Source organism: Acinonyx jubatus, chromosome B2, assembly GCF_027475565.1.
Source record: "Acinonyx jubatus isolate Ajub_Pintada_27869175 chromosome B2, VMU_Ajub_asm_v1.0, whole genome shotgun sequence".
In the NCBI taxonomy this organism is placed as follows: domain Eukaryota; kingdom Metazoa; phylum Chordata; class Mammalia; order Carnivora; family Felidae; genus Acinonyx; species Acinonyx jubatus.
Genome location: NC_069385.1, coordinates 98328338 through 98344123, shown reverse-complemented (window position 1 = coordinate 98344123; position 15786 = coordinate 98328338).

Here is a 15786-nt window from a genome sequence, read left to right as displayed (position 1 = left end):
GCAGAGGGAGACTCTAGATAGTGGCCATGTTCAATGTTAGACAAACAATGAAATTGTGGATCTGAAATAGTGTTTCAAGGTATAGTACACATAAGAATTACCTGGGTGAATTTGTTTAAATTCATATTCCCGGGTGGTGTTCCCATAAACTCTGATTATGTAGAAGATTCCTTGCATTTTAACAAGGCCCTAGCCCATCCTGCCTGGAGAAATGCTGTATTCAGAACAGGATCTAAGTGGAAAAAGGAAAATGATGACAGTAGACCCAAAATAAGAATTTGGAAGATTCTGTAAGTTTTTGAAAAGACTAAATTTCAGTGGAATCTCATTTTCTCAAGGCTTACGAGGCAAATAGGATACCAAATCTTGAGTTGCAAGCCTGATCTTACAGAATGATGCCTCAAAGCCCAAGAATACCTTACCTGCTATGAAGATAAAACTGGCTCAGAAACTCAAACTACTGTGCTAGGTGATAGATATGATTGTATGGGACTGGATCCTGTAGAAACATAAATCTTATGAGAACCAAAAAGAATGACTTCTTGGGGCACGGTATAAAACTTAGGGAAAATTCTAGACTATGACTGAGTAGAAGTAGGACAAAAGCAGGTCTCTCTGAGGCCGGAAGAGGAGGACATCAGACAGAACAAGGGTTTTCTAGGATAACAAAAGTGCCATGATAGACTGTTACTCATATTGTCATTTCTCACCTCTCTATGATTTGCCTCTTTTAATCTTCATTTCAAAATTATCAACGATCACCATCAACAAATGCACACTGAATTCTTGGTTTTACTCTATTACTTAGTGGGGCTAGGTAGCTAAAATTTAGCATGCATCTTGGGTTGCACTTAACCACAAAGCCCTTATAGGATTACTAGTAGATAGCATGAGATTTGGAGTCAGACTTGGGTTTGAATTCTCACTCATCTGTTTTCAATTATTTGACCATGGACAAATTACTTGACCTGGACAGGTCCTAATTTTTAAGTACGTAAATTTGGAATAATAATATCACATATTCAGGCCATATGGCAAGAATTAAATGAGACAAAGCATGTATTTTGTACATTGCTCTTCTTACATGAAGAGCTCAATAAAGATTGTCCATGATCATTACGTATTATCTGTGAGAATATTTTTACAAGCAATCTGAGACTAAAGTAGAAAGTAATCACAATTTACTGAATACCTGTTCTGTGTCTGGCACTATATTTGGTACTCAATATATATGTCTACTTCTCACAGTAACACGGCAAGGCAAATGTATTAATTCCATCTTTCAGATGAAGAAATAAAGGCTTAAAAGGTTAGTAACAGAAAGCCACAGCACTAATAGTGAGTTGTCCTAAGATGCTTTACCTTCAACATCTACCTTTAAGTTTGACATTTTCTTATTAAGTCATACTGTTGCCTTTACTGCTTTTCCAATATGATGCCATCTCCTTTGTCTTGGTCCTTACTCAGATATCTACATGCTCTGAGGCACTAGTAGAGAAAAATTCACTATCATTCCTGTCTGTAAGTGGGATAAGGTATAAAGGGAGAAAGTGCCTTCTCTTTTTCTGGCTTCCCCAAAGGTAAATCCAGAATACAGATCAGGCATTTTGTAAGAATGAGAATGAGTCAACAAAAACCTGCTAAATGGTTAAGAATTGAAAGTCATTTCCGTAAATTCGATACTGCATTACTTAAGCATGGAAGTGTGGGCAACAGTGATACAATTGGAAAGGATCTCTGCAGGTGGATGAATTTCTGAGAGTTATAATCTGAATTGCCCCACCTACTCTACCCGGGTTTTGTTGGCATTACTGCCAAAACAAAAACGAAAGCAAACAAAAACAGCAACACCTTATCTGTCTCCTTGTGGGAAAGAGGGGTCAGAACTTCAAATCCAGTCTTAGGAAAGTTTGGTCTCCCTGATGGAGAGTATGTGGAGTTCGTGTGATCATAACGTACTTAAGTGGGATTTGGGAATCCACTCTCCTGGTCATTGGAGCACGACATGGGAGCCAAGATTTTCTTTTCTCTTTTCAAGTTCTTCTCTACATGACTGAACAAGTGACCTGGGTGTGGTTTTGATGATTATTTCTAGAGTCTGAAGCCAAGAGAGACATGTAGCATTGCAGCTTGCCTTTCTGGCCTGCTTCAAAAGAAATGAGGGAGACGTGCCAATTTCATTGAGTTTTAGTTCAAGGATTCTTGCACAACAACCCATTACAAATGTCTGCCTCTTTTTAAAAGACCATCATTTATAGAATATGGCTTCATGTTAATGTCAGTAGTTCCATAAACTTAGGAAAACTAAACGTATTTTCTCCAAAGTGTTTTGGAAATTTAGGAATGGGAATTTTTAAAGGACAACATTTTTAGGTCATGTAGAGTTCTAAACATTTTTTAAGGAAGAAGATTCTCCACCGTTGAACATTCTTATCTCCTATGTATCTTTGCTTTGAATTGATATTTGTCAGATATTTTCATCACGGGATTGTCTGCCAATCTAACACTAGGAACAAGTAACTTTCATATGTGGATGACAAAGGGTCCTATTATTCTTTTATGAGTAAGTGAAACTATAGCAGGTTATCAATTCACCATACAATTGTGCCTTTTCTCCTTTCCTCTCAGTACCAAACTGAACTTAGCACACTAATAGAAAGCAGTGACTACATTAAACTCCTTCAAAGCTTTTTTGCATCCCTTGAATCAAAACTCTGCTTTTCACAAGCTGAGTAGGGTGATTGTGGCTGGCACAAAATTGATGTATTGAAGGCTGAAGTTCTTTATCCATAACACAAACCCAGCATGTATAGCTGTGGCTGAGCTTCCATTACTCTCCCTGCTGAGGTGTCTTCAACCAAATTCATAGGGGACCTCCTTCAGCACTTTTGAGTTTCCACATGCATATGATTTTTAAACTTTCATCCCTGATTGTCAGAAAAGTATTTCTACCAGTTATGGACACTTGCCCTTCAAACACACAAACAGAATGAGCTGTAGCATTTTGCCTGAGGAAAACGTTCTGCTGAAAAAACATCTGCTGAACTGTAACACTTTTCATTCCCACTGACTTAAGTCAGAACACACATTGTCCACCTACCTCAGGCTTAATAGTTGTGAGCTGTCTTAGCAGTGTTCGCCAATCCCAACATACCACTTATGATGAACAGTGACCTCAGGAGAGAATTACATGACACCGAACAAATAATGCCTATTTGTAAAATGGTTTAAACAAGTATTTACATGAGAGATTCTTGACCCAGAGGCTTTTGGACTATGTGGACTCATTCCTTTCAGGGCAAGTAATTACTTTTCAAGATGAGCGTTATTAGAGGAGATCTGCAAAGGCATGTTAAGAGTTTTATCTCCAATTCATCAGGACCGGTCCTTCCTCAGTTGCATCAAGTGATTCTTCTCTCCTGGAATGCTTTATCCAGTTCACAGGGAGCTTACTTTCCTTGTCCAGATGCTGCCAGGCAGTTGTATATGTACTTGAAAATATGCTCCAAGGACAACACGTGAGAAAAATGGAAATCCTTGGTTCAATAGTGTATTCAGTTAATACACTGTAAGTTGTGGCCTTTTGATTAGCTAATGTTTCTAAAGCGGGTAGAAGGTATCATATTTTATGTAAGTGCATTGATAGAAAACTGCAAAGTGGAATAGATTGGGATTTTTAGAGTTAGAAATATGTGTTAGAAATCTCCGGTTTTGCCCTGGGTCTCCATTTATCAGTTGCGTGGCCTTGGATAGCCACATAACGTCTCGAAGTTTAATGTTTCTTTTCTGTCAAGTGCAATTTATAATAAATTTCATTTACCTCATAGAATTATTACGGATAACCCATGATATAATGTTTCTAAAACAATTAGAAACAGCAAGCTTCCATAATTATTGGTAGGGTCAAACTCTTCATTTTAGACATGAGAAAAATAAAGCCCAGAAAACTTGGTGGCAGAACGGGGACTAATATCTGAGACTCTTAACGAAATTGATGTAACAGATGAATATATGTTTCCTAATCTAGACTTCAAGGTGATTATACGCTATTAGATTTTTCTCTCAATAAATAATTCACTGAATATATTATTATATATTACCAACATAAAAGAGAATGTGGTCCCATGGTTGTCCCCTGAAGGGACGACCAAGTGTGAATGACAGATCTGCAGAACTGGGGTGTGGGTTATAAGAACATATAGCTGCTCATATAGCTCATATAGCTGCTCATATAGCTGAATGATATTACCAGAGAGTGATAGTTTTCATTAATCTGAGAATGACTACCCAGCCAATTCTTTGGGTTGGGGGAGTCTACAGATCCCTGGAAGTTCCCTCTCACACAGGACTTATTGGTTAGCCTGCCAGAGGAAGAGAATCACTCAGTGTTATATCTGAGGAGACAGGGTAGAGAAAGCTTACACAACTTTAAGGATCGCAGGTAGTATTTTTAATGTTTGGGGAGTATCTATAAATAATCCTTCCTAGTGAAGTGTAATCTGCCACTAAGTGACCGTCTGGCACTTGAAAATTAGTTAAACATTTCCTAACTTCATTTTCCTCAGCTGCAAAGTGAGGACAATAATTTTCCTACCTGCCTTCTAGGGTTTCTTGAGACTTGAATGAAATAATAATTGTGAAAGTGCTTTAGACACTATAATGTGCTATAAATTTCAGGAGAATTTTTATACTGAAGTACTTTTGTTGTTAGGAAATTTCACCTTCTCGCTTAATGTCTTATTTTTCACTAAAAATAGCCAAAATATCTCTGCTGGGATATTTTCTTTTAATATCCTTTCCGAACAGTTTCTCTACTTTTGTAGAAGAGTTTCTCTACTTTTCTTAAAATAACTTTCAATTTCAATGGAAAGTTTTCATATTACCGAGAGGAGAGGCCTCCAGAATGAAAGATTATGATGTTAATATTTCTATTGATTTTATCCTACTAACAGGAAGGATTACAGTCTCTAGGGAATACTTGTGAGATGACCTAAACTGTAAATTATTTTTAATAGTCTATATTAAAAGTTACTTATTGAAATACTAGTGGCAAGGTGTGGAGAGCTGTGTTTCTGCATGAATATATCTGAGGAAGTGGAAAATGTCCATGGAAAGTGAAAAAAATGATTAAAATTACTGGCCATGCTTAGAGAACATATTTCCTTTTGTAAAGTTTATATAGATAGGGGTTCCTGCCAAGGCCAGTAGACACTCACCAACCACACCCTCCACCTTGTGCTCCATGGCAGTAAGCATGATGTCCATGTACCAAATGTCAAATTGGTGTTTCATCAAAAATGATTATCAAGCCACCTGATTATTTTATTCCCTTCTTTCTTTAACACAATGAATTCCAACTCTAAGGGTTGTTTCATTTACTCATTCAACAAATATCTACCACACAAACACTGTATATCTATTTTCTCAAGAAGCTTAGAATTTAATAGAGGAGCCATCTAAAACCTTATATGTGGATTAAACAAATATCAGAAAAGAATTACAAAGTAATGAAATGGGTTAAAATAAGTAGAAGTATTTAGAGGTGGTAGCACTTGAGTTGAGCCTTTAAAGGTTGAAGACAACCCTAATTAGTAAAGAAAAAGGAAAATAATACAGATGTCTGGCAAAACAAATATAAAGGTATAAAAAGGGAGGAGGATATTGTGTCATTCATGAGCAAATACTAATCTTGTTTACCTAGAGCACAAAATAATATGGAACAGAATAAGGGCCTAATTAGGTGTGGAAGATTTTTAATATAAACCTATATCAATTTGCACTTGAACTGGAATAAATTGGAGAGCCACTATTAAACCATAATGTTAAGATAACTAAATGATAGCATTTGCAAAGATCAGAGGGATTCATCTATCAGTACTGATAGGCTTGGTCCTGATCTCTATTTCCACAGTGGAGAGATATTACGTGACTGTGAGTGGGACGGAAAAATAGACAATTTTACAATGAGGAGCCTAATCCGCACCCTATGTGTTTGATGGAAGCCCTGAGCTCCCCATTGTCATCTGGGGAAAGTGAATTGAAAGACAGTGAAGCAATAGCCTGCTTCAGCTCAATGTATTTGTCAGATAAGGGACATGAAAATAACCCAGAAGGAGAAAAAAATCCTTTATTTCAAAAACAGGTATTCTCAAAGAGAAGGAAGTAGAAGTGGGGGTATAGAAGGAGGTCATATTTATAACAAGTTTTTTAGAAAATAAAAACCATACCCTGCTGTTTCTCTCACTCCCACCCTACTTCCATTTGAGAATAACTGATATAAACAAAAGCTTTTATACCAGAAAGCTCCATGCAGCTCCAGTCACAATACCAGAAAGATATATCAAAGCGGAAAGAAGATAACTTCTAGAGAAGGACAAATAATATGAGCTAAGGGGACCAAAAGGATCAGAAAGCTTCAATCTCAAAAAACGAAGGGTCAAAAAATGTACTAGTTAATGCTAAAATTCTAAAGGGCACGGATAATCTGCCTGAATACCAGAATCAATACCTGGAGTACTCTTTTTTTTTTTATTAAAATTGTTTTTAATGTTTTATTTATTTTTGAGACAGAGGCAGAGCATGAGCAGGGGAGGGGCAGATAGAGAGCAAGACACAGAATCGGAAGCAGGCTCCAGGCTCTGAGCTGTCAGCACAGAGCCCAACATGGGGCTCGAACTCATGAACAGCAAATCATGACCTGAGCCAAGTTAGACTCTCAACCGACTGAGCCACCCAGATGCCCCAATACCTGGTTTAAAAAGGAAGGATTAGGGGGGCACCCAGGTGGGTCAGTTAGGCATCCGACTTTAGCTCAGGTCATGATCTCATGGTTCGGGAGGTCAAGCCCCACATTGGGCTCTCTGCTGTCAGCACAGAGCCCGCTTTGGATCTTCTGTCCCCCTATCTTTCTGCCTTTCCCCTGCGTTCACTCTCTCTCAAAAATAAACATTAAAAAAAAGGAAGGATTAGGATAATTTTAAAAAGGATTATTCCAGACAGTTCTCTACACCCTCATAGTTGCACAGACTGACAACATTAAGAGGCTTAGGAAGAATATTAAATAAAAATGTGTAGTTGACACAGCTATAAACCACTATTAATCAAAGCTAAGATGTTTTTGGTGAGAAATGGAGCCATAACCTTCACTGTTAATAGAAGGAGGTTACGAAAGATTTTTTTTTCAGTAAGAAGAAGAAGAAAAAAAAGATTATTATGTGCTTACTGAATATTAGGCACTCAGTTCTGCCAGGAGTCATTTCATTTATTCTTCATAGTAACTCTGTTGCAGATGTGAAATACAGATGTGAAAATAAATTTATTCAAGTCAACTTGGGCATGTAGAAACATATCCAGGGTCTGTCTACAGATGTCAGTGCTCATATTTTTCTGCGATGTCACAAGTACTTAGCCAACAAATATTTACTGAGTGCCTACTACATGTCAGGCACTGGAAACACACTGCTGAACAAGGCAACAGTCTCCCTCTCATCATGAGGTCTAGACAGACAAGCAAATCTATAATAAAGCAGGAGAGAAAACTGCTGTGAAGAAAAATAAAGGAAACAGAGCAACAAGGTTAAGGGCAGGTATTCTATAAAAGAGCTAATCAAGCAAGGCATCAATGAGCAAGTGCTATTGTAGAGAATATTTGAGTGAAATGAGACAGGGGCACCTGGGTGGCTCTGCCAGTTAAGTGTCCAACCTTGGTTCTGGTCATGATATCCCGGTTCATGACGTTGAGCCCTGCATGGGGGTCTTTGCTGTCAGTACAGAGCCCCCTTCACAATCTCTATCTCCTTCTCTCTCTGCCTCTCCCCTGCTCCTTTGCACTCTCTCTCTCTTTCTCTCAAATTAGTAAACATTAAAAAAAAGAAAGAAAGAAAAAAGAAATGAGGCAGTGCAATGAGGACTCTGCTAAAAGTGAATCCCAGACAGAGAATCACAAAGTGCAAAGGCAGGGAAGCAAGAAAGAGATTGACATCTTTAAAAAACAACAAGACAGGGTGACTAGAGCAGAGGGTTGTAAGAAGTAAAAATTTTTTCCACAGCATCAGTATTCAGATGGTAGTTGAAGCCACGTGTTTGATCATGTAGAGAGGGAGAAACTCAATATTTAAAGAACAAGCAAAGGAAGGTAAACTGGAAACAGGTTGAAAAAATAGAGACGTCCGAGTAAAATCTACAGAGGGTGACAGGACTAATGGAAGAAAAAGGGACAGAGTATTGCAGGAAGGACAAGACGAATCCTGTCAAATGCAGCTGAAAGGTAGTTGAAGATCAAAAGATGTCCATTGTATTGATCAACATGGAAATCATTATTTTGGTGATTTTATAGCAATCCAATGGAGGAAACATAGTATTTTCAATAAATCGTGATGGGGTAATTGGACATTTCTAGGCAAAATGATGGAATTGACCTAAACTCACATCTTCTAAAAAAAATTAACTCAAAATGGATCATGAACTTACATATAAAACACAAAACTATGAAACTTTTAGAAAAACTAACAGAAGGAACTTGGGAAGATCTAGGGAAGCAGAGTTGTCAGACTGTAAAATTAATACAGAAAAGGAAAAAGTGATAAAGTAGACATTACTGAAATTAAGCACTTTTGATATGTGAAAGATCCTATTAACAGGATGAAAAGACAAACTACACACTGGAAGAAAATATTAGCATATAACACATCTGACAAAGTTCTTTGCTGAAGAAGGTCATCGCGAGGATGTAACTACCCATTTACCCAGGAGCTGGACCCAAGCAATTGGAAGTTCCTCTCTCTCTCCCCTGTCCTCAGAAAGTACATTCTGCCCACATTTTGGCAATGGGAGCCATTCTAAGGACCACAGTCTTGAGAGAGCAATGTGTTGTTGAGGCTATCTGGATGACATATGTGACTAAATGCTGTTAACGTCTCTATTTAAATTTCTAAGATTCGGGCAGGCAGGTATGGAGATACACTTGTCTCCCAACCACCCAAGACACACCTCCTACGTAAGTTCCCTTGTTTATTAAAACTGCCATTTGCCAATACCAAACAGAGATGGTCTGCCTCTTTGGTCTCTCCTTGCCTTCCATGTACGAGGGACTGTTTTCAAATCCACAGTCTTGTGTTAGTACATAAAGAACTCTCAAAACTCAACCGTAAAAAAATACGTATGTATAAAATTCCAATTTAAAAACGATCAAAAACCCATTTTACCGAAAAAGAGCTATGGGTAGTAGACAAGCAAATAAGCACACAGAAAGACGTTCAGTATCATTAGCTATCCAGAAAATGCAGATCAAACCACAGTATATCGCTACTCACCTAATAGAGCAGCTAAAATAAAAACAAATAGAAAAACATACTTTGATTTTTATCAAGTATTTCTTAAGCACGAAGTATTTATTGACATCAGTATTTATTGGCAGGTACTGTGTTAAGATATTAATACAGTTTTAAAAATAAACTTTTATCTGAAACCACTTTGTATACATTACATTGAGTATTACTTTAAAAAAAAGGCATTTGATATAATTAAATTGTCTTCTTTTCAAAATAACCATTATCTGGAAATATGTTATAAACATAATGTACCTAGCTAGAAAATAAGAAAAGCAAGCATTAAAATCAATCAGTAGAATCTAGTATAATTTAGCTCTTCTAAAGTATTCTATCATCGTTATTTTTTTGCCAAAGCCTCCTGTTCCAGAAAGACAATGGTAAACTATTATGACAGGGTATACTCCGTCATGCACCCCACCACAATGTGAATAGAAGTGGGTTTTTTTTGTAATTTTAAAATTCAAACATTTAATACATTGTGTTAAAATGCCCTGTGACATTGCATTACTACTAAGTGTAGAGAAGACATCTAAAATAATTCTATATGCAAACTCACTTTCAATTTTGTAGTTTGGCAATGGATTTGGAGAAGCATGAAAATGAAGTTTTTAAAAATTACTTTAAAAATATTTACAAATTTCAGTAGTCTTTTTTATTGTTTTATCCCATTGTTAAGTATTTTAATTTTTTATTATGATAATGGCAAAGCATGGTTAAGTATAAGGAATAATATAATAAATATACATGTACCTACCAATTAGTTTTGATACTTGTTATCTATGTATCAAATTTATTTCACCTATTTTAATTTTGAAAGAAGGATTAGAGATTCATTTGGAGCCCACTATGTATATCTTCCCAATTTCATTACCCTACCTCCTTCTCTCTATAGACATAATCACTGTCCTATGTTTGAGGTTTATCATCCCTATGCATGTTCTTATAAATGTAATTTACATTTATATTTCTATAAACTAAATATAGTCATTTTTAGCAATGGTTTACATGCTTTTGAACTTTATATAGAGTACTAACACAAGTTGTTTTTCACTCACAATTATGTTTGCAATATATAAATTGTCATAAAAGTAACTCTAACTCATTTTTTTTTTTTTAGCTGTCAGGGTAGTCTTTAGTCTGAATATATTACCATTTATTTATTTTCCCACTAATAGAAACTTAGATTGTTTCCAATCTAGGGCAGGTCAGCAATGCTACATAACTACAGATGAATTTGAAGGAGCAGTTCCCTAAAGTATATAAATTTGGGGTTTACAAATCTTCAAATTTAAAAGATACCTCTTTACAGTGGTTATCTCAATTCATAGCCGACCTAGTAGTATTTGGGAGTTGTCATTTCTCCATATTATCACCAAGATTAGTATTGGATAACCATTTAAGTTTTTTCCTAATCTGATGAGTGCATAATGGTACTTTGTTATTACTTTTATTTGCATTTCCCTAATAACTTCCTATATCAATATATTTCATATATTTATATATTTTATATCTCAATATCTTTCATATGGTAATGGCCATTCATATTTCCTTTTTTCTGAATTGTCTGCCCATATCTTTTTCTCTCATTTTCTTACTGCACTATTTCTTTTTCCTATTCAGTTTTTGGACTTATTTATATTTCTTGAACATAATGCTTTCATTAATTACATAAAGAAACCTGGCTTATACATTATTTATAATGTTTTAGGTATATTAGGTATATACCTATTTAACATATATGCCTAACATTATTATATATATATATATATATATACATATATATATATACCTAATGTGATATACCTATCACTGACATGATACCTAATGTTCTAACATTATAATATATACCTAATATATTTATATATAATATTATATATATAATATTATATATAATAATATAGGTATATATATAATATAGGTATATATATAATATATACCTAATATATATATAATATTATATATATAATATATACCTAATATATATATAATATTATATATATAATATAATATTATAATGTTTTAGGTATTTATAATGTATAAAACTTGGCTTTATGCATTATTTATAATGTTTTAGGTATCTAGGACATGGTCTTAATTGTAATTATTCTAAATTTAATTTTTTTAAAAATATGGTATAATTTGTATTAAGAAAACCTTTGTTATCTCAAGGTCATAGATACTGTGTAATTTCAAGTTTCCAAAATTGTGCCTTTTACATTTAAGTCTTGGTTCCACATGGAATTGATTTTGTTTGGTATAGTGTAATGCTGGAATCAATTTTATATTTTTCCCTCTAGATAACATATTTTCTTAATACCGTTTTTAAAATAGTGTCTCCATTACTCAGTTTTACCATACATTAAGCTTTCAAAAATTGCAAATATTAGAAAAATTCTGCAGGATCAGTGGAGATTGTAGCATGTCATGAGGAGGAGGGGTTTCCTCTTATATCCTGTTGTCGATACCATGCACTACACTAACTATGATAACTTTAAAATCAGAGCTTATTCTCTGATTGTTCAACCCCTGCCATCTGCTTCCTTTATTCAGATTGTTTTGGCTTTGGCTCTTCCTGATGAATTTTACCATCTGCTCATTATAACCTCATTAGTCATTCAGGGGCAAGGGTGTGGAAGGGATAGTTCCAGTTCCCTACATGGTCTCCACACCCACCACAGTGGGGGTGCCCTCGTTATCACAGGACTATGGTACAAGTCCTCACTCTCCAATGGGCCAGTGTGGAGGGGAAGGGGTGCCTCATTCTGGGCAGGTAGCGATGGAAGTTCAGATTCCCCATGTGGTCTCCATGGACATAGCAGGGATAGTGAGCCTTTTTATTACCAGTAGGCAGGGATGAAAGTCCTGGTTCAATACATGGTCCTCACTGACATGATACCAGCAAGAATGTTGAGTCACTTTGTTACTACCTTGCAAAGACGTAACTCTAGACTCCCTACCCAGTCATTGCTGGCGTAGGTGGAGTTGAAGCCACAGTTTTTTCTGATATTTAGCTGGGGTTGAGCAGTCATTGAAAAGCTTTCTGTCATGCAAGGTTGCTCCTTTCATGGTCTTTTAGCCAGAGAGAGAAAATTTTTTCTTGGAATTTTTTGTCTGCACCTGTTGGCATTTCCAGAAGTTTGGTTTCTTAAAGTCTAGGATAAATGAGGCCAAAAGAAATTCCAGGGAAATCAACACCGTGTTATCCTTTAGGTCATGATATGCCAAGTCAGTCTGACTTCCCTCCATCTTTCAGTGTCTTCTTAAGGTTGTTTTATATATAATATCCAGAACTGTTCATTGTACTTAGTGGGAGGAGCAGTTGTATGTTGCAGAAAAGTACATTTATGTCATCTTCTTGGACTCCATTTTTAAAATAATTCTAGTTGGTATAAAGAAAGATATGTGTTTTTATACAATGTTCTTATATCTACTAATATTAATGAATGCTCTTTATGGTCCTTATAAATTGTTAATTCAGTTGAACTGTTTTTTCAGTGGACAATTATATCATCTGCAAATACAAAGAGATTTATATATCATTTTCTTGTTTATTTCACTAGCTGTGGCACATGATAGTAGCTTGAATAGAAGTGATTTTATTTGACTTCTTTGTCTTATTCCTTAATTTAATAAAAAATGGTGCTAAAATTTTTACTATTGAGGTTGGTGAGTACTTAAGTTTTTCATCAGTAGAGTTATTCAGTTAAGTTTCATAATAAGATATTTTTATGACAAATGAGTGTGGACTTTATTTTTGTTGATGCGTTATATTAGTAGACATCCTGGAATAAAACCGATAAAACTGTTTATATTGTGCTGAAGCCTCTATGAGTACACTAGTTAATTTTCACACATATAGAAGATCCATCTTCAGTTTTCCTTGTGTTCCAAATAATAAGACATTTTCCTTTGTTCCAAATAATAAGAAATTTTTAAAAAATATTGGTTAGCCTGGAGGTTTGTAAAAATTTACTTTGAAGGTCTCTAGACATGTTGCCTTTCGTCAGAGGAGTTTGATCACACTTTGATAACTTTAGTAATGTGTGGTTTTCTATGTGTTTTTTCCATGTCCTTGGCTATGTATCCATTCACCAACATTATTGATTACATTATTCAGATACTCTTCTGCGGCTCTCTTATGATTAAAAGACTGATGGAACTTGTTACAGTCTCCTATATTCACTCTGTTTCTTTCAGTTTTTCTTAAGATGATTTCTCACAGCTCCTGCTCTATATGCTTATTGAAGATTATATTAGTCTGTGCCTATAGCTCTACTCTGTTTTCTTTTGGCATTGTCCGCCTTATTTATTTAAAAGTACTCTCTTAGTCCTTTTAATTATTTATGTATCCTGAGGGTAATTTACCTTTATGTTAAAGATTTTTGTCTGTCCTTTCCTGTTCTATTATTCTGTTTCATGTGTGATTCTGTTTATGTTTCGTCGGTAGAGAATGAATTAAGAATTTTTATTTTTTATAAGCTCCAAATATCTTTAAATGTATAGACAGACTCTATGTATAGCAGTCACTGTCTTAGCAGACATAGTTGCCTTAGTTGCCCCTTTACACTTTCATACTTTGTCCTGGGTTGTTTTCTGCTATTGGTAACAATGATTTTGTTTTTTCTCTCTGTTCTCATCCCAACCACTCACCCTTTTATTTTTTCCTTTCAGCGTTTTTTATTTTTATTTCTCTTTTAGCTTTCTATTTTAATATGAAAAGTGTTTTTCCATTGTTGTTTGTTTTTATCTTTCCTAATAATTCATTATGGACACTTGTGTTTGACAGTTCTACAAAATGCTGCATGTTCTTTAGAAGCATCCATTAGTCCATAATAACCAGTTAAACATTTAGTAGCCGCTTTGACCTCACCTCATCCACACACTCACATGATGTATAGGGTAAGGAATTTTACAAGTAGAATATTTTGCATTTCTCCTTTATGACTAACTAAATTATCATGTCTTGGGTTAATACCACTGAGTACTTGAATCCCACACTGTAATTAAGTTGTTAAATTCTTAACACAAAATATTGCGTGACGATAGGACTCTGGCTATTTCTGCTTGCAGGTAAATCTACACTTCTAAGCAGCTTGTGTCCTTTACGCATCTCAGTTTCTATTGTATCCTATGCCATTCTGGAATTGTAAGTTTTGTTTTATATCCTTAGCTAAATTTTATTCTTGTACCAGTTTTGAACTATTTTAAGTAAAATATATGTACATAAAAGCACAGAATGCATCAGTGCACAGCTCACAGAGCTAACACACATGTAAACGCTATCCAGGTCAACAAATAAAATACTGCCAGTCCCTCCAAAACCCCATCTCATTACTGCTCACTCTCCTCACCCAAAGGAATCAGTCTCTTGACTTTCAAAGCAATAGATGGTTTCATTTTTTTTTAATTTAATTTGTACAAGTGGAAGCATACAGCATATCTTCTTTTGAGTCAGTCTTATACTCCATATTATCCATAAAATATATCCTGTTTGTTGCATACACCTGTAGTTCATTTGTTTTTTTCTGTATGAATATATGCACCTTAAATATACCACAAATTATTTATCCATTCTATTAATGGACACAAAAGTTGCTTTTAATTTGGTGTTATTATGAATAATGCTGCTAGGATTATTCCCATATATTCTTTTTGTGTTTTATTTGCATATGTCATTTATGGATGCTGTCACACATTTATATGTAAAATGTGTGTGTGTGTGTGTGTGTGTGTGTGTGTGTGTGTGTGGTATATATATACCACACACACCCATATATATATATATATATATATATATATACACACACATATATATATATATACACACACACCCAGAAATAAAATCGCTTCCACAAGATTTTGAGATTTCTACTTGTTCCACATCCTCAGCAATATTTGATTTTATCAGCTTTTAACATTTTGGCCTTACTGACAGGAATGTAGTGCTGTTTCATTGTGGTTTTAATTTGCATCTTCATGATGACTAACGAAGTTGGTCAGCTTTTGGTACGTTTATTGTCCACATGATATCCTCTTTTGAAAAGTGCCTATTGAAAACTGTTACTCAATTTCCTAAATTATTTACACTTTTTTATTGGCTTGTGTAATCTTTAAATATTCCAGACATGGCTGTTTTATCAATTACATATGTTGAAAATATTTTCTTCTCACACTTTGGCTTCCCTTATCTATTGTCTTGATGACATCTTTTGATCAACAGAAATTCTTCATTTTGATGTACTTCAATTGAATTGTTTATGGTTAAGACTTAGAAGAATTTTAAAAAACATAGAGTGGCCATTGCCATTAGAAATTTAATTTCAAATTGAAGAAGCTTAATTATATATTTGCAAGAATATGATATATAGGTAAGTACTGCATGGTGTTAGGGTTTAGATTCTGTTTAAGCTAAATGGGAAAACCCAGTGTGTTGAGATGTGGTGAAAGAGATGAGTTT